General features: G+C 44.1%; 3 long non-coding RNA genes across 4 annotated transcripts in view; 1 reads left to right on the top strand and 2 right to left on the bottom strand.

The window, feature by feature from the left end:
* The first annotated feature begins 1,141 nt into the window (after positions 1 to 1,141).
* Positions 1,142 to 24,799, top strand: part of LOC144339567 (uncharacterized) — a 39,603-nt gene continuing 15,945 nt past the window's right edge. Inside the window, exons 1-2 of the long non-coding RNA XR_013414738.1 lie at positions 1,142 to 1,188; positions 11,775 to 11,809. This is a non-coding gene — a long non-coding RNA (uncharacterized LOC144339567). The remainder of the gene's footprint in view (positions 1,189 to 11,774; positions 11,810 to 24,799) is intronic.
* On the bottom strand, positions 3,008 to 11,013 carry LOC144339566 (uncharacterized). Of its 2 annotated transcripts, none has more exons than XR_013414737.1 (2): positions 10,802 to 11,013; positions 3,008 to 5,578 (listed from the first exon to the last, which is right to left on the bottom strand). It is a non-coding gene; the product is annotated as an uncharacterized LOC144339566 (long non-coding RNA). The 2 variants fall into 2 exon arrangements; XR_013414736.1 differs by having other exon boundaries at positions 3,008 to 5,749; positions 10,802 to 10,924.
* Positions 15,350 to 22,331, bottom strand: LOC144339575 (uncharacterized). Its single transcript, XR_013414747.1, has 3 exons — positions 22,187 to 22,331; positions 16,764 to 18,643; positions 15,350 to 16,096 (listed from the first exon to the last, which is right to left on the bottom strand). It is a non-coding gene; the product is annotated as an uncharacterized LOC144339575 (long non-coding RNA).

The following is a 24,799-nucleotide window of genomic DNA, read 5'->3' as shown; positions in this document are numbered from 1 at the left end:
GAATGAGGGTCTCTGTTCTCTGGAATTTCCATGGCCATAGGTAGTGGCTGTACCATGCGACTGGGGTCTGCGTTCTCCAGAATTTCTGTGGCTGCAGGCTGTGGCTGCACCATGCGACTGGGGTATGCATTCCTCGGAATTTCCGTGGCCATATATGGTGGCTGTACCATGTGACTGAGGGTCTGCATTCCTTGGAATTTCCATGGCCATAGATAGTGGCTGTACCATGTGTCTGAGGGTCTGCGTTTTCTGGAATTTCTGTGGCTGCAGATAGTGGCTGTACCATGTGACTGAGGGTCTGCATTCCTGGAATTTCTGTGGTCGCACATGGTGGCTGTACCATACAACTGGGGTCTACATTCCCTGGAATTTCCTTGGCCACAGGCGGTAGCTGCACCATGCATCAGGTCCTCTGTCTCAGGAGTTGGTGCCATTGTCTCTGTTACTCCCTCGCCTGACACACAGAGGCAGTTCCTGACTTTATCACTCCCAGGAAACACACAGGCATCTGTTTTGGATCCTTGTTTTATTTCCCCATCACCTTTCTCATCAAAGGGAAATTCACATCCCTCTAAAGCTGAAAATGGTGTGGGGCCCCCTGGTGGTCTTTCCAAGGCATTATCAGCAGGTAAATTAGATCATGTGGGCCAGTGTACCTGAAATGAAAACAGAAAGGTAAGTCGTGTCACTAAGCTTTGGTGGGAGATTCAGGGTCTTTGTTAGTGGCAGAATCATCCAAAGTAAGTTGTTTGTTCACTGCAGATCTAGATGGTTGGCTGTGTCAGGATTAAATTAGCCAGTGTCGACAGAGTGTCGCTTAATCCCTCACGGAAGCGTGTCAAGTACATTGAAGAATAGCTGCCAAGTCTGCTATTGTCGGGAGAGAGGCAGGTACGTCTCTCGCTTAGCCCAGTGCTGCAGGAGGCCAGGCTCACGTCAGGCTGTGCGTGTGAGTGGGTTGGATTTTTAGCACTCTGGGACGGTAAAGCACAAACATCTATTTTTAACTTGTGGGTGACCTTCTTCTGTGCTGCTTGAGTCTCTGTGGGCCTTTCTGTTTCCTTCCTGAGGAGTCTGTGCCAGGGTCCCAAGCGTTCTCTGGGCTGCACCTCCGCGCCTGCCCAGTGAGGAGCCTCCTCCTGGTGGCTGTGGGACTGGGCTGGGCCCACACTGTCAGCATCGTCTGGGGTAAGCAAGCCCGTCCTTCCACACCTCAGTGTCCCCAGCTGTTGAACAGGGCTAATCAACTGACCGTCAGGATTAATGGGGATCAGATGCGCTCATCTCATAGCCCTGCTTGGTAAATAGCCACTTCCACTCTGTCCTCCAATGTGCTACTCTAGACTTTTTCTTTACCTCCATTTAGCCAGGTGATTCGAGGTGACAGTGACTATCAAGAGGGATGTACAGAGGAAACCAGTGGAAGAGAGCTCGAGGAGCAGACATGGGCGCAGGGAGCACAGTGCGGGGAGCACGGCTGCAGGGAGCATAGGCAAGGGGAGCACAGATAGGTGTAGGGAGCATGGGCGTGGAGAGGACGGGTGCGGGGAGAACGGGTGTGGGGAGCACGGGCGTGTGAAGCATGGGTGCGGGGAGCACGGGTGCTGGGAGCACAGGGCATGGAGAGCATGTGTGTACTTGCTCTGCTCTGACAGAGGCTGCCGAGCATGTACTCTGTGCTCAGATGGGTCAGAGCCTCAGTGCCTCTTTAAAAAAAAAAAAAAAAATCTTTTTTTAAAGATAGGACTTCTGTCTTCCTGGTGGCCCCTTTTAGTCGATACTCTTTTAAGCCTGCTTTTCCAGAGAAAAGCTAGGAAGGATGGCCTATATAGGTTCCAGTCTGGGCATATCTGGAAGAATGGGTCTTTTTTAGGTTTGAGTCTGGCGTACCTGGGGACATCTTTGAACCTCCACTCAGAGTCCCAGAACCACGTGTAGAGGCTCCCCAAATGTCTGCTGGGACTTTCCCCTCTGCTCGCGGATGATGAAGAGCAGAACCTCACCCTGCCACGACCTCTGGGGTCCTCCTTCCTGGAGGGTAGTGCTTTGGTGACCAGCATGTGTAGGAGTCTGAGCTGGCACCTTCGGGCTATGCTGTGCAGCGGGGGCTCATGCCATGGGGCATTCTTGTGTTCTGCACCGGGACTGGTGACGTTGGGCATCCTCGTGCACTGTGGACCACATGAGGTGCACATGAGCCAGACAGCTCCCGGAATTCGGAGCCTGGCTCTGTCTCAGGCCACCCACCTGTCTGTGGCATTTCTGAGGGATTGTGGGGACCGTATGAGTCTGTGTCCCCACCCTCACTGGCTGGACACCTGTGCCAGGCTGGAGCTTTATGTTTCACCATCCCCTGTTCCGAGTTGTGTGAATATTTATTTTCATTACCTACTCTCATGAGCTTTCCTTTTTTAAAAAAAAAAAATCGGAGACAGACTTTGAAGTCCCCTGGCCCCACCGTTCGTGGACCTAATGGTATTGCAGAAATTATGACTTCAATTATGTATAATAACTGGGGCTACTTTAAAAGTCATGTAAAGGAACAAGGTGGAGTAGCCATTTCAAGCTGTATATCATGCTGGATTCTTAAGTGAACATTATCAGGCTTTCAACACGTTTTCTCTTTTTATTTACTTTGGAGAATATAATGGATGCTCAGAAGCTGTTGGGATTTAGTAAGAGGAAGTTATCCTTAAGAAGCTATTTAAGCAAGGGGACAGTTGGAGTAAACGTAAATTATGAACACACACCTATTCCAAACCAGAGAAATAAAAGCATCAACTGTACTGGGGTTGAAACTTGGGTGCTAGTGTGTCTTTCCTGCCCACAGTGACTGTGGCAGTGCTGTGGGCAGGAAATTCTGGAAAGAAGACTTGGTGCCAGTGGTAATTTTTGTGACGATTCATTTGCTTTCAGCTCAAGTGACTATAGTCTTACTTGCAAATGGCTAGGTCTCCACCAATGGACCACAACACTGACAAAGGACACATGAGAAATGACCCTTGGATTTTTAACAATTATTATTTTTAATGGACACATTATAGTACATATCCATGGGATACAGTATGATATTTCAATACATGTTTTTCGTGTGTAATTAGCAACCCAGGGTAATTAGTATGTCCATCATCTCAAACATTTGTCATTTCTTAATGCTGGGAATATTTAAAATCCTCTCTTCTAGCTGCTTGAAAATATACAATAAATTGTAAACTATAGTCACCCTACAAGGCTATAGCACACTAACCCTTATTTTTACTATCTAGATGTAATTTTGTATCCATTAGACAACCTCTCCCTTTCTGCCTTCCCGCCGCCCTTTCCTGTCTCTAGAAGCCACTGTTCTACCTTCAGAGGGTAGAATATCGTTTTCCTCATAGAGATCTTTAACCTTCTTGGTTAGATTTCTCCATGCGTCTGTGGTGTTTCTTCCATCCGTGCGTCAGTGGCATTTCTTTCGTCCCTGCGTCTGTGGCACTTTTCCTCCCTCCATGCGTCTGTGGCGCTTTTCTTCCCTCCGTGCGTCTGTGGTGTTTCCTCCGTCCGTGCGTCTGTGGTGTTTTCTCCGTCTGTGGATCTGTGGCGTTTCCTCTGTGAGTCTGTGGCCTGTTTTCTCCGTCCACGCTGAAGGCCGTCACTTCTCTCTAGTCACCACTTACTGATCGCTCCCTGTTGGGGTCCGTGCCGGGGGTGGTGGAGAATGAAAGAACACACAAAAGACAAAGACACACAGAGAACATGGCGGCCGCGCTCAGAGCCTCCGCCTCACTTTATTTATACTCCATAAACCCCACGTCAGCAGAAAGAATGCAATGCAAAACAAACTTTCTTTTCCCAGATGTAACCTTCTACTCAGTTCTTTGTTTCTATGCTCTTCCTTATCTGCCCGCCTTCTTGGCGCCTACGGGAGTTCATTAAAAGTTCAATTGGAGATACTGTCCTTGAGCCCTATCTATTCTCAGCATACTGTTCTCAAAGGTCCCTGCATTTCCCCCCCTTTTTTTTTGTTTTGCCTCAATCCTAAAAAGGTAGCCCATATTTGTTCTTGTGTTTTCTTTTGTTTTTGGAGGCGACAGAGGGAGCATCGAATCACCAAAAGAAGTAGACCCAATCCAAGTGCCCAAAGCAATATACTTCCAGAGATTGTAGAAATCCATATCTTCATCTGGGTCCATGGGTTAAAGCAAGGCACTGACCCAGCTCCTGAAGGGTTACAGTTCCGGACAACACATGTAATTGTTGTCGAAATGCTTTGGAAATGTTCTGAGTGAGCTCTTGGATGTCCAAACTAATATTTTTATGGCCTACTAATAATTTTCGGATTACAGTCCAATTTTGAGAGATGTTAAAAGGCACAGGCGTTACACAAAATTGAGTGGAGTTCCAATCACATTGTAATGTCATCCGAGTACTGAGTACAGTGAGCTGATCTCCAAGCCATGTCAATGCTTGCTCCATGTTGTCCAATCTTTCAGCAAGTTGAGAATCAATGTTTCGTTGTTGAAGCCATAACCGGTGAGATTGTTTGTGCCATTGCTGCATAAATTCAGCATTTTGTATGCTTTGACGAAGAGCGAGTCCTGCTATGGCTGCAGTGGAGACGATGGCGACAAGGCTCATCACCGAGGCAATTATAAGTCCAAGGGCACGGAGGGTTCGCTGGAGAGAAGTCCAAATATAAGTCTCAAGAGGTGATGCCCCCCATGGTCGCGTAAGGTTAACAGGTAGCCAAATTTCCTTACGAGCCCTGAGGATATAAATATCCTCAGTAAAATTGTGCCACCAGGAATGATTGAGGCAAGACAAAAATGTACACGTATCTGTACAATTAACAATCCCCGTAAGATTATCCCATGTCAAATTTCCTGCTAATAATAGGTGGGGCTTACGGACACAAGCAATAATATATCAGGAGGTATTCCGATATAACTGAATATGAAAGGAGTTATTCGGGTTAGAAAGATTAAGGGGCATATTCCCCACAAAAGTGCTAATGGCATCGCCTGCAACTAACAACTTCCAAAAATAACTCTGTACTTCAGGCCTCCTTCACGCCATACCAAGGTTTCATTACTGTTAGCAGCAATACTTTTATTTACCTAGTGTCATTTCAAAGGTATGTGACTAAATTTTGTTTGAAAATCACCGTGCACACTTCAATCAGTTATTTGCATCCCGTTGTATTCTAATAAAATCCGGGGTTTAGTTCCCCGACATTATTGTCACTCCAGCACCTCAATATTAGGAGAAACCTCTAGAATAGGACAAAAAAGTAAAGAACTAGGAATAGTTTCATTACTATATACAGTATGATTATATTAAAAACTTCTAGTTACAATAATAACAGTATTAGCAGCCACATGACTATGATTATAACGAACAGCCCAAGCTTCATGCAATTTTCGGAGACAATGAGGACTATTTCCCATACATATTGGAAGTCCTTCCACTCCAAATTGGTATGTGCTGATTATAATTGCTGTTTCCCGTTCTATGTTGTCCTTGTCCATATGGGGGATGGCATCCAAGTAATGTTATTGGTGAAAACCTTAATTTCCGCCTCCTCTCAGGCGACTCCCTGATACAAGGGTGGAAAGGGAATATAAGTCCAATATTCATACAAAGCCTCACTAAGAGAAATAAGTCTCCCGCCGAGGCACATCTAACAAAGGAAGAAATGCATGCTGAATCCAGTTTTCTTTTCAACAGGGTTTCAATCATCTTGTAGGAAACCACTCAGGTCCACTCCCTGTAAGGACAAGAGCATAGCCCCGTCCCTGTTTTAGAACTTGCCCTTGAACATGCTTACCTTCTTCATTAGGATACCAAACCTTTAAACTGTGAGCAGGGACTATCACCGAGGGAGTTGAGGAAAGATGGGTTACGACAGCAGAGTCTTGCAATTGTCTCCATTGATTCAAAAAAATTAAGGTAAAAAGAACCTTCAAAATCTGGTTTCAAAATCTGGTTTCTGGGGGGCTCATTTCCCCCTTTTTGTTTTGTTTTAATAGTTAAGTTTTTAAAGTTAAATTTGTGCGCTCAATGATGGCTTGACCTTGACTGTTGCCCGGGATACTGGTGATATGTTGAATATTGTATTGCTGTAAGAAAACTTGTAATTTACGAGAGACATAGGCAGGGGCATTATTAGTTTTAAGTATGAGGAATGCCCATGATGGCGAAATAAGCTAAGAGATGAGTAATAACAGAAATGAGAAAAGGTATCAATGGTATGATGAACATACTTTAATCGTCTAAAAGAAGGGACACCTCGTGGATTAACCCCAGGATGGAAGGATGGAATGCTCAAAGGAGCACAGGAAGGACAAGCTCGAATAAGAGAACGAGCTTGTTTGTGAGTTAAATGAAACCATCGTTGAAGGCCAGAACTATTAGTGTGATGTAGAGTATATTTTTGTTCTGCAGCATGTAGGTGGCCGATTAAAAGCAAATCAATCTGAGTATTACCATGAACAAATGGTCCAGAAAGTTGAGAATGAGAACGAAGATGAGTGATGAATAAAGGAGCTCGACGTTGGCTCAAAGTAAAGGATAACAAAGAAAAGAATTTCTGAAGAGAAGAAGTAGTACAAAGAGGTAAAGTGGCCTGAGAAATATAAGAAGTAACATAAACGGCGTATTGAGAATCACTAACAATGTTACAACCAGTAGTAGGGAAATCAAGTAAGACCATGAGAATAGCAAACAATTCTCCCTATTGCACCGAGGGATAAGGATAAACTGTAACTCAAGATTGATGAAGCTTCTTGCCAAGAATCAGAAGTTGCAAGAAGATAAGTGATCTGACTATGAGTGAATTGAGAGATATTAAGGAAGGATCTCCTCCCCAAAGTTGTCGACAGTGATGCCGTCCTTTGATGATCAGTTCAGCTAAACGATCGATATAAGTAGCCAAGCGTTTAGATATTTTATTGGACAAAAAGATCCATTTTAGTGGTCGACTAGTTTGATGAATCATTCCTGTGGGAGAAGGTAAAGTATGAAATAAACAAAAGGAAGGGCCTTTTGAAGTTGCTCTTCAACAGGCTGGAGTTCCTGTAAAGCCAAAGGAGTTAAATGCCGTGAGTTGTCCAAGTGACTATCTCCTTCTAGAATAGAAAAAAGATGTTATAACTGATATGTTGGTATTCCTAAAACAGGACGCATCCAATTAATGTCTCCTAGAAGCTTTTGAAAATCATTTAATGTTTTTAAATGATCACGTCGAATTTGAATTTTTTGGGGTCGAATATTTTGTGCCCCCAAGGTATAACCTAAATATTGATAAGAAAATCCAGTTAAATTTTTTCTGTGGCAATATTAAGTGAGTTGAAAGAAAGCTGAGTTTGTAATGATACAAAAGCATCTTGCTGCTTTTCTCTGGTTTTAACTTTGTGGGATAAGGGCAGGATTAGGAAGACCAGGCTGTAAACTTTCCCTAGGTTTAATGTAAACATTTATAATTTTAAGACAAGACAAAGACAGGAATTCCATGCAGAAATACGTGGCATTATATTCCTCTCGGCCATTTGTTTTTTGACTTACTCTTTTAGAGTCCTAAGTATTTCTTTAAATAATAGTCACTGTTTCACCTAAATAGGAGTGGTGGCTATGAGTTTAAAGGATTGTAGCCCATTTTGAACATCTTATTTTTGGCAGCTGAGGAAATATGAGGAATGTTTAAAAAAGCAGCAAATTGTTGTGAAAGATCTTGTTCCCAAAAATTAATATTGATAGGAACAATATAAAAATTAAAAAAAACACTTGACCTTGTTGACCTTTAGGACCGACACAGGTTAAAGGTTCTACGTCTTGATAAATCACAGAAGCAGCACCCAAGCCAGTGAGTATAACTGAAACTTGTCTTTTTTCCCATTGTATAGGCCACTAATTTAAACAAATAATAGACATATTCACCCCCGTATCAATTAACTCTTTTAAAACTATCCCATTAATGTGCAATGAACATAAGGGCTTTTGATTAGAAACTAAAGTTTCCCAAAAAACAGTTTTTTCTGTGCTACGAAACCCTCTCTATTGAGAATACGTTCCCCTGCCTCTAGGCGTATAAATTGTGAAACTTGTACCAAAATAAAAATTTTATTAGTAATATCATGTCCTTTTGGCAAAGGGCCACACACTCTAATAACTAATTTATATACTCCTCTATTAGTAGACAAAGTATAAGGCTGAGTAATAGCTAAGTCAGCAGCGGCGCTCTGCTTAGTTGCCGCATAAAGCTGAGAAACTGGGGTAAGGTGTGGGATCCTTAAGGAGGACTTGAATTTATTCCTTAATGTTGTAGGCCATTGCTCACTGAATATTGTAGTAGACTTCTATTGTAATTGTTGGGGCCCCAAGCCTGTGGGCCCCGGCTCCCGTTTCCCAGGAGAGGAGACAGTAAATTTCCACTTTTATCAGTTTTGGAACGACATTTATTTGTCCAATGTCGACCTTTACCACAATATTTGTACACCTCTGAAGGCAGCTTTCTGCCTTGAGGGATAAAAGTGTTCAATTTTTATGACATTCTTTTTTTTGAAATGTCTAGGTTTACCACACTGCAAACAAACACCTTGTCTGTTATTTCCTTTTAAGGCTTTAGACAAAGCTCCAGCAAATAATTGAGCATCATAAATAGCCCCTCCAACACTAACACAAGTTTTAATATATTTATCTAAATTGGCCCCATTGGCCTTTAACGATTTTAACAATTTTTAACAGTCAGCATAAGCATTTTTAAAAGACAATGTTTATAACACAATTTTTGAAGCAAGGCCAGCACCCACAATTTTGAAGACAGCATCCTGAAGACGGGCTACGAAATCTGAATATAGTTCATTTGTGCCCTGTAAAATCTTCACAGAGGAAAGGGAACATTTTCCTGTTATCTCTACCTTATTTCAGGCCCTTAAAAACAAAGTCTTGATTTGAGTAAAGGCAACATCATCTAAACCAGCCTGAGCATTAAGAGTAGCATATTGGTCCGTGCCTGTGAGTTGTTCCTCATTGGGTCCAGAGAATGGTTACAGGTGGTAAAAACTCTGCTTAGAGCTCTCCAGTTAGGGGATATTATGCCTCTAAAATTGTGGACCTTGTGTGACTCTATCACTCAGACATTAGAGTTACTTGAGACTGATTCAGAGTGTGGTAATGTAGCCACAGGAGGAAAGGTATCTGAGGATTTGGAAAAAATAAAAATAAAATAAATCTGAAATGGAGCCCATTTGTGCCAGGATAACAGAGGATGGGGGGGTAGCAAAAGGGTTCTAGCCTATACATGTGCCTTGTTCATTTACCAGCTGTGCAATTGTAACCACTGAGAACGATCAAGAAAAGCCTTCCCCAAAGTCTTCCAGTCTATAGGAATTATCAAATTTTCTGATGAAAAATATCAAGAAGACCAAGAATAAAAGGAGATTGAGGTCCATAGTTAGAAATGGCAGCTTTCATTTCTTTTTAAAAATTTAATTTGTAAGGCATTAAATTGGACATTATTGCCACCATTTGAAAACTGAGCATTAGGAGCGAAAGAAGCACAAATAATTGGAAACAGATCCAGCTCCTTAAATTTTTTTTTTAATTAAAAGTATATATAATATATAATAATACTCATATCCCCAAATATAAAGAATCTCAACATATTAATAAGAAAAGGCAAATAACCCAACCAAAAGTAGCAGAACAAAGAAATGACAATAAACCTATATGTCTAACATCATTACTCACTAGGAAATATGTATATTAATACCAAATTGAGAATCATTACATACACAATACAATGGTTAAAATTTAAAAACACAGAAAATATCAAGAGGTAGTTAATGTATTAAGCAGCTCGAATATTCAACTTCTGTTTGGAGTGTAAATTGGTGGAACCTATGCACCCCTATAACATAACAATTTCCTAGCTGGGGTTATTAATACTATATTAATATTAATAGTTAATATTAATGTGTTTATTTATTGACTATTGAAATACTCATAATATTTTAACAAACAATAAGATATACATATACACTGGTTTTAACATATTAAACAGGTGTTTAGTATAAATTTAAAGTATGTCTGATGTGAACAGGGCTTCAACTTTGCCAAACAAAGGTAAAGATAAGGAAGCTGGGGGGTTGGAGGCACTGGAAAATCCTCTTTTAACAGGGCAGAAGGAAAAGAAACAGGGAAAGCTCGCAAAGGTGAATTAGAAGAATATATCTGTAATATTTGTTGAAGCATTTCCATAATACACTGCATGTCAGAATTTCCCTTAGAAGAAGGAAGAGCTGGCTTTTTCTCTTCTCCCCCTTTTGCTACCCCCCCATCCTCTGTTATCCTGGCACAAATGGGCTCCATTTCAGATTTATTTTATTTTTATTTTTTCCAAATCCTCAGATACCTTTCCTCCTGTGGCTACATTACCACACTCTGAATCAGTCTCAAGTAACTCTAATGTCTGAGTGATAGAGTCACACAAGGTCCACAATTTTAGAGGCATAATATCCCCTAACTGGAGAGCTCTAAGCAGAGTTTTTACCACCTGTAACCATTCTCTGCGATTCAGCTGCACTTTAGTCTGATACTGAAACCAGTAACAATGTTGTTCAACATGGGCAAACAATCACTTCAAAGTCTTTTTCTTTCACTTTTACTCCTATAGACAGCAACAGTCCTTGAAACAGCCGTAAATATTCTGAGGCCAGAGAGATGGAATTCCCCATAATGAAAGCTTAAGAAGGTTCCCCTTAACAATATCCGGGCCTTACCCGCCCCTAGGGGGTTCCCCTTCTTGTTCTCCCCTACTCACCCGTGCTGACCCTGCTCGCTGCGCCACTTGTTGGGGTCCGTGCCGGGGGTGGTGGAGAATGAAAGAACACACAAAAGACAAAGACACACAGAGAACATGGCGGCCGCGCTCAGAGCCTCTGCCTCACTTTATTTATACTCCATAAACCCCACGTCAGCAGAAAGAATGCAATGCAAAACAAACTTTCTTTTCCCAGATGTAACCTTCTACTCAGTTCTTTGTTTCTATGCTCTTCCTTATCTGCCCGCCTTCTTGGCACCTACGGGAGTTCATTAAAAGTTCAATTGGAGATACTGTCCTTGAGCCCTATCTATTCTCAGCATACTGTTTTCAAAGGCCCCTGCAGCTCCCTGTGTGCTGAGCCTGTGTCAGGCGTGTGGCGTGTGTCACCTGTGTGGCAGGGGTTTGCGTGACACACAGGGACACACGCTTGGGGAGCTGCAGTGATGGGGTCATAGCCACGCAGCTCAGCCCTCGGTCTGAGGGTCTTGGTGCCCACCCAGCTCTTCCCGAAGCAGCCTCAGGGCAGATCCCAGCTCTGCTTTCTCTCCTCGAGATACCTCATGAAGTAAACTAAGCAAATCGAAAGTAGGAAACAGTTGTGAAATGAGGCCTGGTTTCAGGTGTGTGTGGTCATTTCTCTTTACATGTTTACTTCACATACCCCAAATGATATACTTTCCAGCTGGTATAACAATTAATTACCAGCCATTACTGCTACAAAATTCCAGGAAGGATATTTGAGGAGGGCATAGTCTCAAAAACATGCTTAATTTTCACAGTTGTGATTTGCATGATAAAGCTGTCAGGACTGTGACCTTCTTTTGTTATCTTATTTTTATTTTTAGACCCTTGGGAGGAAGTTATTTAGTGATTACTTATAATTGTGAAAATAATGTAATGATTACAGAATCTCATTAGAATAAATATTATATTTTCTGTTCCTTATGTCAATGAAATCATCTTAATCCAGGCCGATGTTGGCAGGAATTGTCACGTTTAAAATGGGTAAGATATTTATGTGATGTGACGACCTCCCGTATTGTCTCTGGAACATATCAGAACTTTCATCTCAATTCTCACTTGTTGACACCCTACCCTGTTTTTTAATTATTCTTGTTTGCATCAGAATTTTGAATCCACGTACCTGAGATGATACTTACGTATGCATGTACGCATGCATGTGTGTGCATGTGTGTATGCGTGTGTATGTGCGTGTCCACGTGTCCATGTGCACGTGTATATGCATGTATGTGTGTGCATGTGTACGTGTGTATATGTATGTGTGTATATGAGTGTACGTGTATGTGCATATGCGTGTGTATGCATGTATGTGCGTATGTGTGCATGCATGTGCGCTCATGCACACACGTGTACATGTGCATGCACGTGTGCACGTGCATACACGTGTATGTGTGTATGTGTATGCACATATGTACACACGTGTGTACATGTATAGGTACGTGTATGCATGTGTATGCATCTGTGTGCACACAGATATACCTTTTCCTTTCATACAGGCTGTTTTGAGTATTGCTGTTAGGCAGTGACAATTTTCTGTTTCCTCAGTCAGAAAATGGGTAGCTCATCATTAATAAAGATGAGCATTCAACATCAGGAATAACTAAATACAAATGAAATTGTCATATTAAATAAATAAATTCCAAAACAAAGGCAATGTTCTGTACTATGTGTTCACATTGAACTTTCTTATAAAAATTGGTGTGAATGTTTCCCACTTATTGGAAATCACATGACTAGTTTAAGCCAAAACGTGGAATATTAATTAATTCTGTTTTCAGATCACTTTTGCATATTTATGATTGATCTGTTCTGCTGTTCTGGAAGCTCTGAAAACCACTCTGTCTTACTCTAGCTGATGCCACGGTTGTGAGAATTCAGGGAAACAAGGTATTTGCCAGTTTAAGTATTTTAGATCTCAAACTGCCTCTTTTCTGCATCATAAACCAGTCTTAAAGAAAGACATAGTGTGACTTGTAGTGGATTATGTCAGTTTTATTTTCTGTGGCTGAATCATCACTCTACATTGTGAATTAATGTTATTTTTCAGATCGTCTTCATAACACAGGGAGGTTCTCCAGTGTTGAGTGCAGGTTCAGTGAAAGTACTAACACTGTTACTACGGACTTAAACAGACTTGTTTTCTGAGGTGATAACCTTGGAGTCAGGCATTCAGTGTCCGCCCATCTCTTGGTTCCGAGTTCTCGGTCCCCTCCCGCTCTCCTCCCCCTGTACCCTTACTACTGTCTTACCTTCTTTTTGACTCCTAGGCCCTCGGAAGATGGTGTGTTGGGGGCAGGTGCCTGCTGTGAAACTTTGATAACTTTGGGAGAGAACTTTTTCTTTGGAGCAAGACCCCTCTCAATAAACTTTCAGTAGCCTGAGTATCATCTGTTGTGTGAACTATTTGTGGAAAATGTTCAGCATTTTTCCTTGGATTTTGACTGATCTTTCTCCACCTGCCAGTTTCTTCTCAGTTTGCTATGTCTGTACCCTCACCAACCCGTTCCAGCCCTGGTTACGTGTAAAGTATTTGAAGCAGAGCTCTGCAGATGAGAGAGTGTGTGTCACCCCCCGAGTTCCCTTCCTGGCCTCTGAGTGTCGGTTGTGTTTTGTTCCGAGGGACGACTCTGAGGCTCCTGGCCCCTGTTTTGGAGTACCCCACACTAAAGTGGGTGTAAAATGAAAAATGGGTTTATGCTGTATTATTATAATTCATAGAGTAGATGATAAAAATGCTTGAATCTGAACAGCAACTGAAAATGAGGACATGGTACCAGTTTGAATGTTGGACGACTTTCTTGAAAAAAGTTTTCATCAAATTTAGAAACTGTGCGTGTGCTGTTTTCTATTTCATACTTAGAATCTGTATAGTGTGTGTTGTATGAATGTGTTGTATGAGTGTGTTGTGTTGTATGTGAGTTGCATGGGTTGTATGTGTGTTGTATGTGCATATTGTGTTGAGTTGCACTTATTGTATGTTTGAGTGTTGTGTGTTGTATGAGTGTGTTATGCATGTATTTGTGAGTTGCATGCTTTGTATGTTGTATGAGTGTTGTGTGTTGTATGTGTGTATGTGTATGTCGTATATGAGTTGCATGTATTGTGTGTGATGTATGAGTGTTGTGTGTTGTATCAGTGTGTTGTACATGTGTTTATGTGTTGCATGTGTTGTGTGTTGTGAGTGAATTGTACATGTATTTGTGTTGAGTTGCGTGTGTTGTGTGTATGTTGTATGTGTTATATGTTGTATGAGTGTGTTGTACGTGCATGCTGTGTTGTGCGTGAGTTGCATGTGTTGTATGTGTTGTATGAGTGTATTGTATGTGTATGTTGTGTTGTGAGTTGCATGTATTGTGTGTACATTGTATGAGTGTTGTGTTGTACAAGTGTGTTGTACGTGCATGTTGTGTTGTACGTGAGTTGCATGTGTTGTACGTGAGCTGTATGAGTGTGTTGTATGTGTATGTTGTGAGTTGCATGTATTGTATGTATGTTGTATGAGTGTTGTGTGTGCATGTTGTGTTGTGAGTTACGTGTGTTGTGTGTTGTATGAGTGTTGTGTGTTGTATGAGTGTGTTGCATGTGCATGTTGTATGTGAGTTGTGTGTTGTGTGTGCTGTATGAGTGCATTGTTCATGCGTGTTGTGTTGTATGTAACTTACGTGTGCTGTATGTGTGTATGAGTGTGTTGTACGCACATGTTGTGTTGTGAGTTGCATGTATTGGTTATGTGTCGTATGAGTGTGTTATAAATGCACATTGTGTTGTGAGTTGCATGTATTGGGTATGTGTTGTATAGGTTGTGTGTGTTTGTGTGCAGTGTGTGTTGTCAGTGTTGTATAAGCACATTGTACATGCGTGTTGTGTTGTGTTGCATGTGAGTTGCATGTTGTCAGTGTGTGCCATGTGAGAGGCGTGGCATCCACATGACTGCTCCTCAGTGAGTCCTGCCTTGCAGCCCCTTCGAGCTTGTATCTTCCAGAGCAGCCTAGAAGCAGCAGCCTGTTTGCCTCTGCCCCTCCCCAGGAGACCTCAGCCAGGTCCTGTGCTCAGCCCCCCGCTGGGCAGTCTGCCTCTCTTGTCTCTCTCTCTTCTCTCTCGTCGTCCTCCTGCGCCTCCTCCTTCTTGGGACCTGCATCCTTCCTCTGTGCTTCCTGGCAAGCCACACCTGGGACGTTGGAGTTCAGGCTGTCCTCGAAACCGTTTGCTCCTCTCTGAAGAGCGCCCCCCTTGACTGGCCGTGAGCAGCTGGAGTGGATTGCAGGGAAGGGAGGTGGGTGTTCCTGTAGAGACGCCAGGGTCTTACCTGGGGAGAAGGGAGCCTGCACTGGGCAGGCCGCCCTCCTGAGGAAGGGGATGGGGTGGGAGGAGGCTCTCGTGGACAAGGGGCCCACCTCCTGCCCTCCTTCCCTCTATCCCAGTCTGTTGTGAGGGAGGGCGGGACCCTAGGTGATTTCTATGCAGATCTTCAATTATCCACGCTGTGAAACAAATACTTCTGTTTTTAAGATCAGAGGAAATCTCCTTTGTTTGTCTGTCTTTTATTTTATTTTACGTTATGTTTTTTTGAGAAGGAGTTGCCCAGGCTAGAGTGCGGTGGTGTGATCTTGGCTCACTGCAACCTCCACCTCCCAGGTTCAAGCAATTCTCCTGCTTCAGCCTCCTAGGTAGCTGGGATTACAGGTGCCCGCCACCACATCCGGGTAATTTTTGCATTTTTAGTAGAGATGGGGTTTCACCATGTTGACCAGGCTGGTCTCGAACTCGTGACCTCAAGTGATCCACCCGCCTTGGCCTTCCAAGGGGTTGGGATTACAGGCGTGAGCCACCGTGCCCGGTCTGTCTGCCTCTTAGTTAGAACCTGTGCATTTTATGTTTTACATTTCACTTTTCTGGGTCAGAACAGTAGTGTTTCTTTTTCGTAGTGTTGCTATGAATGTCCTTTACGATTAGGAGACTGGGTTGGCTGCCCACTGGAGAGTGGTATCACTGGGTCAAGGTCACCATCTGCCCCAGCAGCGTCCAGAGTGTTTAGAGTCTTTCCTGGACGTAGACACCCTTTTGTCTGACGTTCAGATAAAACCAATCACTGCATTCAGTTAATCAAAGAGGTCAGAGCTGGGAACCGTTAGTGCACATCCACCTCTCCCGAGGGTGTTCACGCCTCTTCCACGCGGGGCTAGGCTGCTGCTGAGCATGGTTCTGCTGGCTGTGGCTGTGGCCTCTTTCCTCAACCACAGCCATCGCAGGCCTGCCACAGTTTTTATTCTTCTAGAAGAGAATAGGCAACACAAGAGAAGCAAGGTATGTTAGATATGAAACCGTTAAAAATTATTTCCTCAAACATTGTATATATTTTTTGCTCACACCTAATTTGATAGCAATTTTAAAAAGATTAAAATGAAAAAAAAAATTCCCCTATATTAAGTCTTTGAAAGGCATCCAACTTAGTTTTCATACAATTATTCACTCTTTGGAGTCATACTTTATTGGTTTCAGTAATGTGTAACAAATGCACCAGCATAAACAGATTTAGGAGCAAACAGCAGCTTCGTAATTATAGTTCAGCTCGTGGGGCCCAGCTGTGGGGGTGCAGCCTGTGCCTGCCTGTGCACCAGTAGGTCTGGTCACCTTGAGCATCTGGGAGTGTCTGGGTAAGTGAGGTCTGGGCAAGGCAGCATCCACACACCTGCGTAGTTCTCACTTTGTCCACGTTATCCGACAATGCCACAAAATTATCAAGTAAGTGTTCTCCAAGCGCATATTCAGTTAGTGTTTGGAAAGTGCATAGGTACCTCATACAGCACCTTTAAGAGGAGCTAGGAGCCCAGGAATGAGAGCGGGTGTGAGGCCTGTACTCTCTTTGCATAGATAAAATATGCATGTGCATATCTGAGGCCAGAAAGTTAGATTGGGGCCAGAATGTGGAAGTCCTTACCTGTGGGATACTAGGGAACCACTGAGGGTTTCGGAGAGAATCGTGTCTCTGATGTGCAGCATGCCGTAGAGCCGGGGGGTGACAGGGCAGGCTCATGCAGGGCACTCGCCGTGGCTGGAGGAGGAGAGAAGGCAGCCAGTGAGCTGAGCAATTCGGTGCCTGGGTCAGGAGGGGAAGAGGGAGTACAGGAAGGCGGATGAAGCTGCGAGTCTGCACCCCGAGGTCGCCGTTGCGCTTTGCCGGAAATCAGGAGAAGCAAGTGTGGACCTGACTCAGAGATACTTAGAGACACCACTGCAAGCTGCAAGTTTGGAAATACAGGAGGAGGCTTGGGGAAAATCTGGAGCAGGGAGCATTTGGGAGCCTCTTAGGTAGAAGTGCAGGTCAAGTAGCCAGAGTGTGAGGCGTGCATGTCTGGAGAGAGGAGGCCAAAGGAAAGCCCACATTTGGAAATGGAGGAAGGGTTGGAAGACCCAGAGAAGGCCCTGCTTAGAGTCCAGAGAAGAGCTGGATGGCGCAGTTCACGAAAGCCCAGAGCCGAGAGTTTCCAGGAGAAAGTCCCAAGTGTTGCTGAAAACCAGGGGGCAGGACTCCAGTTGGAGCCTATGAGGGGAGCCTGGCGGCCCTGATCCCTGAGAGCAGCCAGAGCCTGGGTGTCATGGTGGAAGTGGGTGGGAAGTGAGTGCAGGAAGCAGGTGGAGATGGTCCTTCAAGGCCTGGTGCTTCACACAGGTAGCCAGCTGTGGACCGAGACACAACTGGAGAGGGGCCTGAACCCAGAGCATCTCCAGGTGGAGGAGGGAGCCAGGAAGGGCAAAGGTATCCGGAAGAAAGGTGGCAGGCATGGAGCCAGGTCCCCAGGGAGGCTGCAGTCTTCTTTCCCTGTTCATGGACTGGTTGTTGGTTATTTTGAGTTCTCAAAGTCGTCCACTCGGTGCGGTCCAGAGAAAGTTCCCAGGGTCTCAAGCCGGAGCAGGCCTTGTGCTTTTCCGAACACTGTGCGTGTTGACTCAGGGTTACCGTCAATGGCTAATTCTAGCGTGTCTTTTGTTGAAGTCTGCAGAAGAGCCTCAACCAGCACCGGCTTTTGAAGAACTCAGAAAACTTGTGTTCTTCTGATTCTGGGATTTTTGCCTGAAATGCCTCGTATATTTTTGGCTAGGTGTTGTTAGCACTTGTGTTACAGCATTTGGAGCTCTGTAGTTTTGTGATGTGCTAGCTGTGAGGATGTTTAAAATTAGATTCCTAGAAATCAGGTTATAGGAGCTCTCGGCCATGCTTCATGGGTTATGTTTTGACCCCTCATAGTGGACCCCGTTGCAGTGGCTATTCTTAGTATTTGTGGAACACCTGACTGGTGATGCTAGGAGAATGTGATTTGTTTTCTTTGTAAGTCTAAAGTCTAATGACCTTGTAGAGTCTTTATACCCATCTCTTATAAATCAGCTTTAATATACTTGAAAATGTCCTCATTGTGCCCTTGAAAAGCAGGCTCACATTTTAAAAGTCATCCTTTTAAAATCCTTTTCTGCAGCCTGTGCCCTTTGTCTGTTTTGTTACCTTCACTGCAACATCATGAAACAGGGACAAGGGCTAGAATCTGTTTCATACACAGAACTTGAAACAGGGACAAGGACTAGAATCTCTGTTTCATACACAGAGCTGAACTGTGCTGAGCGACCTGCTATGCTGACGTCTGTTTCTGTCATGAGAGGGAACCCAGGCCTCTTGACTTTTCCTTTTGTACATTTTCAAAAAGAATATTTTTTCCTCTCTTGGGTCCATTCCATTGTGGGATTCTCTCCTAAGGCTGTTTCTTTGCGTTCCATTTTGACAAGTATGATTTAGTTTCCGAGATGATGAAAGGGCAGTGAAAAGGCCTGGGAAAGAGAAAGCAGGAAGAGAAGGAATTATCTCATGATTTCAGTCAGAAGGAAGTCACTCAGACAGAAACGCTATTCCAAGTGGGTCAGATCCCAGGAAGTGGGATTGAATAAGTGACATGGTATCGCACAACTCTGTTTTACATTCTTGCTGTTGCCAGGGGTAACGAAAAGAACGAGTATATTCATTCCGAGGTCAAATATATATCTTTGCTGACTCTGACTATAATTAGCAGAATTCGTTCAGTTCAAGTTTGAGAATACCTTTACAGAAGAGGGTCTTCGTGCCCATGTGCCTATTTCTATTTATATGTTCACACGTATTGGAGTATAAATGTGTGTGTGCTGTGTGTGAGACCTCATTATTTGAAACAAGAAATGTGCAGTAGAGCTTATTAATTACGGGAAGGTACATTTGGGGGATAAACCACTTTGTTTAGAATTGAATAATGGGGTCTTTGAGGGATGTATATAAGTATGTGTGTTTGCATTTATGTGTATGAAAGTGTATATTGCATGTATATGTGTTGTGCATGTATGTGTGCCTTTGCGTGTAATGTACATGTGCATGCATGTGTATATGTGTGCATGTGTATTTGTGTTACATGTATGTGTGTGCATGTGTTACATGTTTAGGCACGACTGCACATATGTGCAAGTAGGCATGCATGGATGCTCATGTGTATATAGTTATACATGTATATTTGTGCATGTTATGTCTACGCATTTACATATGTATGTGTGTCAGAATGTGTACGTATATGCATGTGTGTTTGAGTGTTGTGTGTATGCTTGCGCGTGTGTGTTTGAGTGTTGTATGTTTGTGCATGTGTGTTTGAGTGTTGTGTGTATGTGTATGCATGTGTTATGTGGTGGTATTATGTGATTATGTGAATGTGTGTGCATGTGTGAATGTATGTATTGCATGTAGGTGTGCGTGTCCATGTGTATGGTGTGATATGTGTGTGTTATGTGTCTGTGCATGCATGCATGTGCACATTTGATTTGTGAATCCTCTCTGGGAGGGGCATGTTCCTGGAGACAGTGCATGGGATCCTCCGCTGTCCTCTCAGGGAGAGAGACATTATGAAAGTTCGAGCCATTAGGTAAACATGCCTGATGTTCTATAAAATATATATTTAAATATACCACTGGGGTTAAATATATGTTAAATGGGTGCAAAGCTGTTATATTGCATTAAAAGTCATGTTAGTACTTCCTGGTTAAAGGCTTTGTGAATGATTTCCTGTACATGGGACATAATACACCACACAGAATTACAGCGGGTCAATGGTATTTGCCAGGAGGTCTGGCTTATGATTGGTATTTCTAGTTGCAAACATGCAGGTTGAGCTTTGCTGGACTTAGAGGAGGGTCATTGACTCTGCCCACTGAATGATACCAGCGTCTCTGCTGCTTCCTTTTTCTGCCGGCTTCCCAGAGCTGGGACAGCTGCTCTCAGACGCATTGTACTTTTCTCTCCATAAAAATCTGCAGCATTTGTTAGCAGTCCAATAGCAGACCGAGTGGCAGGTCCAAGGGCAGGTCCAGCGTCAGGTCCAGCATCAGGTCCAGCGGTAGGTCCAGCATCAGGTCCAGGAAGAGGTCCAGCGGCAGGTCCAGGGGCAGGTCCTGGGGCAGGTCCAGCGGCAGGTTCAGCCAACTTTCCACATGGCCCATGTGAAAATGTACTCTCTCCCTTCCATTTTTTAAAGCAGTAGTTATTAGTAGAGCCTACTGCCATTTCTCCTTGAGCTCCTCACAGTGGATGGTAAGCATTTGCTTTATTAAAGCAAAGTTCCGTGCTCTTTGTGCTAAGTCTCCTCTGCCTTTCTGTGAGAGGCTAGAATTGGGATCGACCCTCAGCTGTGCCAGAGCCTTGGTACCTGTCTCAGTTCTGGAATCTACTCTGTGCTTGTTGCCTTCCATCCACCGACAGCCGTCTGTCTTCCTGTCACTCCTTCAACACGGAGTCCAGCAGAGTGCACACAGGTGAGCCTGTGTGAATGCTGGTTTTGTAGGATCTTATCGGGACCTTAGTCATCTTTTCACTAGGAAACCAGACACTGCAAAGGACTTAAAGAAAAGCCCAAAGAAGCCGTATCAGTAGAATCATAGAGACAGAATCCTACAACCATAGGAAACGGCATTGATTATCATGAAGTGTGCATTTATGTGAGGCATAGTAAAACATCACATTTCTTACTGGGTAAGAGCTTGGAAAAGAGATTATGAAAGTATAACTGACTCTACTCTTGTATCGTGGAACATGGTAAAATGATGCAAGGTATTGTATAGAATGGAACAAACAGAATATAATTATATAGAGTAGCGCAGAATACAACAAATAGCATAATGTTATATAGGGTAGCATAGAATAGAAGAAACAGTGTAACATTATGTAGTATAGTATACAATAGGAAAAATCGTATTACATGGTCTAGAATAGAACAAGTGGGATAGTATTGTAGAGTATTCAGTTGAACTAATGACGTAGTATTGCATAGCATAATACAATCTAGATTAGAACACACAGCATAGTATTAATATTACGTAGTGTGGTGTGGAATAGTAGAGTCGCATGGCACAGAACAGAGAGGATAGTGTTCTGTAGCACTGATGCAGGAGTTTTGCTCTTTAGCTCAGCTGGGTCCAGGTTCTTGTCTCATGACCAGGAAGAAACAGGCACGGGGACATCGAAGAGTGAGTGCAGTGGAACTCGTTAAGCTAAAAGTTAAGCTCTCAGCGAAAAGAGGGGTCCTGAGAGCAGATTGTTGGTCGCCCCCTTCCCAGTTGACTACAAGGGCTTTTATATAGAAGCTGATGGGGCTGGGGTCGCTGTCTAAGGAGCAAATATTCACCCCATTCCCTCGTGTGCATGCGGACCCTTAGTCTGCTGTGAGCATGTTTAGGCGAGCCCCCCGTGCAAGTCCCCCTATCTGCACAAAACATGGACTGGAGGCTCTCTGGGACCCTTCCCTTACTGTCTGCCTAAAGCAAGCTGGCTAACTCCTTTCTGTATAGAAGAAAATAGAATAGAATAGAACAGATAGTACAGTATTTTATAGTATGGAATGAAGCTGTAGTATTCTATCATAGAGAATGGAATAGTATAGAATAGAACAAACAGATGGTACTAGTGTAGTATAGAATAGTAGCCTCATGCAGCACGGAGCAGTGTTGTGCTCCCTATGTACAGAGTGTAACCACCAGGAGAGCGTTCTTCAGTGGGGCGTCACTGGCCCTTCATATTTCTTTGGTTCTGCAGAAATGTGGAGAGGGAGTTAAGAGAGGGGGAGGAGGTTGGCTTTCTTACTTTTAAGGCGCTCATTACTTCTTGGGGATCATTTGATGGTCCCCTTTGGTAGTATTCTGTGAAGCAGTCTCTGTACTCTGTGTAGGGTGAAATGTGGAGCAGTCTGTGGACTCTGTGTAGGGTGAAATGTGGAGCAGTGTGTGGACTCTGTGTAGGGTGAAACATGAAGCAGTTGAGAAAGGATGAAGTCAGAAGTAGCTCAGCAGAGATGCACCAACTCTTACCTGGGAGACTGTGGAGCAGTCTGTGGACTCTGTGTAGGGTGAAATGAGGTGTTTTATGTAAATAGTTGTCTCATGCCTGGCACATGGCAGAGCCTCCGTGGATCTTGCCGTCATGAACCCTCTGATAACTTCTCTACAGTGCCCTCCACACTACAAATACCACACATTGTGGGAAGTCCGGGCCTTTTCAAAGGCTGGGTTTCATTTTAACAAAATTGGAATGCCCTGCATATTTGGAATGGCCAGATCATCCTGCACTTTTGACTTCACCTGTCCAGCTAGGTACACCTCCCTGCATGCTGCCAAGGTTTACGGCGGAATTCCCTGACGCCACTACCCTCACTGCCTGCACCTGAATCTGCTGTGGGGTCATTTCCTTATTGGACTTGTCTGGGGACCTCCTGAGGGGTGGATGGGTCAGGGCTGTTTTATCTGGGGAAGGTGTTCATGGCATTCCTGTTTGCAGTCTGTGTCTCTGTTGGAAGAGATGCTTTTAGCACATCCGTTAATCCAGACGTGATTAGCAAGGAGTGTCTCTCCCAGGTAAGAGTTGGTGCATCTCTGCTGAGCTACTTCTGACTTCATCCTTTTTCAAGTCTGTTACAAAGAGAACTTTGGTTTCTCAAGGTTTAAGAATTAATGTCAAAGAGCAATTTAGTGTTCTTTTTGAGTCACCAGCCTTGCTGTGGATGATCCATGAGTCCTTGGTGGTTAGGGCCACAGCACAATCGGTGGGCCGTCTGTTCCCCACCCTGGTGGATACTTTCTCACCCAAAGAAATGTATTCTGTTAACATGTCTCAATTAGAATATTTTAGTAGGAGACAGAGTTATGGCTCTTGTTTTAATTTGTAATAGATGATTACTGTAGCAGGGTCAAGGTTGAGACTTGCAGTGTAGCTCATGGAAAACATTGATTAGAAACACCCAAAATATATCACCAGCTTTGTTGCTGCAGCTCCAAGGGACTAGGAATGCATATATATTTTTTCTTTTGTTATTATTTATTATTTTTATTTTTGAAACAGAGTCTTGCTCTGTCACCCAGGCTGGATTGCAGTGGTATAATTTCAGTTCACTGTAACCTCTGCTTCCAGGGTTCAAGAGAATCTTGTGTCTCAGCCTCCCAAGTAGCTGGGATTACATGTGCCTGCCACCATGCCCAGCTAATTTTTGTATTTTTAGTAGAGACAGGGGTCTCACCGTGTTGGCCAGGCTGGTCTTGAACTCCTGACCTCAAGTGATCTGCCAACCTTGGCCTCCCAAAGTGCTTACATTACACACATGAGCCACTGTGCCTGGCCGCCATGATCATTTTAAATGTGGCACTGAATATCTGCCTTTTTTTTTTTTTTTTTTTTAAGAAGTGCAAATGTTACCTCTCACACCTCTATTCTGTTGCTGGCCTGGGCTGGCCAGCAGGGTTCCCAGGCTCGAGGCCATGTCTGAAGTGTTGTTGGACAGTGTGGATCTGTGACCCCTTGGTCTTTGGGGACGTGGGGCACCCCGAGACACCCACAGTCTTGCGAGGGCTTACGGCTCTGTGTGTGGCTGCTATGAGGCAGCTTTCGGTGGGGAGGAAGGAGAGCAGAGCCCATCTGTCCTGGTGCGGAAAATGCCCAAGAAACTAAAGAAATGGTACAAAAAAACATTATCTGCCCTGGTGCCATTTCTGTTAAAAAAAAAAAAAAAAATTCACTCTGAATGTGGCTCTGTGCTTGAGGAGGATAGAAAATACTTGGAAAGGCGCAGAAAGTGTTCTTATGGGGTCAGCGCTGGGAAGTGGGATGGGAGGCTTGGGAGTGTGTGCAAAGGAGGACGTGGCGTATTTTATTCTAGTTTATTTGGTAGAGCAAGTGATGAAAGTGAAGCTTGAGTGATCAGAGCAGCTCGGCCTGGCCATGGGTAGATCCCAGCATGTCCTGCCTCCCGCCTCCAGCTGCAGCTGTTTCTCAGTCACAGATGAGACAGGTGGCCTGAGGCTGTGGGCCGAGGAGGGGCAGCTCGGTGTCCTGAGCACCTGACTGTCCAGGCTGCTCTTGGGCCAGCCTGAGGGAAGGGGCGGAGGAGAGCTGGGAGGGTGCACAGTGCGTCCTCCTCCCCCGCCCTGGGACTGAGGTAAGCCCAGGCTGCTGTCAGGATGGAGGAAGATGCCCTCAGGACGGAGGAAGAGGCCGATGGAGTTTGGTCAGCAGCCAGTGTTGTCTTTCCCACAGGGCTTACGCAGTGCGCCAACTCGCAGGAAAACACTCTGCTTTAGTTTTTAAATTTTGCTCATTCTCTTTATCGTGCTGGTCGTGATAAGATTTGGATATTGTTGGTAGGAATCAGTGTCAATTGCATACAGTTGACTCTTGTCCAACACAAGCTTGAGCTTTGCGGGTCAACTTATAGGTGGATTTTTTCAACCAAACTCAGGGAGAAAATACAGTGTTCTGCCACGTGAAACGCATGTTGGCGGGCTGATTCTTTGTACACGCAGAAAATACAGCGTTCCTGCCATGTGAAACGCGTGTCGGAGGGCCGACTCTTTGTACACGCAGGTTCGGCAGGTCCACCTGTGGGGCTTGAATGTGCCTGGATTTGGTGTCCATGGGGTCCTGGAACCGACTCC

Source organism: Macaca mulatta, chromosome 3, assembly GCF_049350105.2.
Source record: "Macaca mulatta isolate MMU2019108-1 chromosome 3, T2T-MMU8v2.0, whole genome shotgun sequence".
Classification (NCBI taxonomy): domain Eukaryota; kingdom Metazoa; phylum Chordata; class Mammalia; order Primates; family Cercopithecidae; genus Macaca; species Macaca mulatta.
This window is presented reverse-complemented; position numbering and strand designations above follow the sequence as displayed.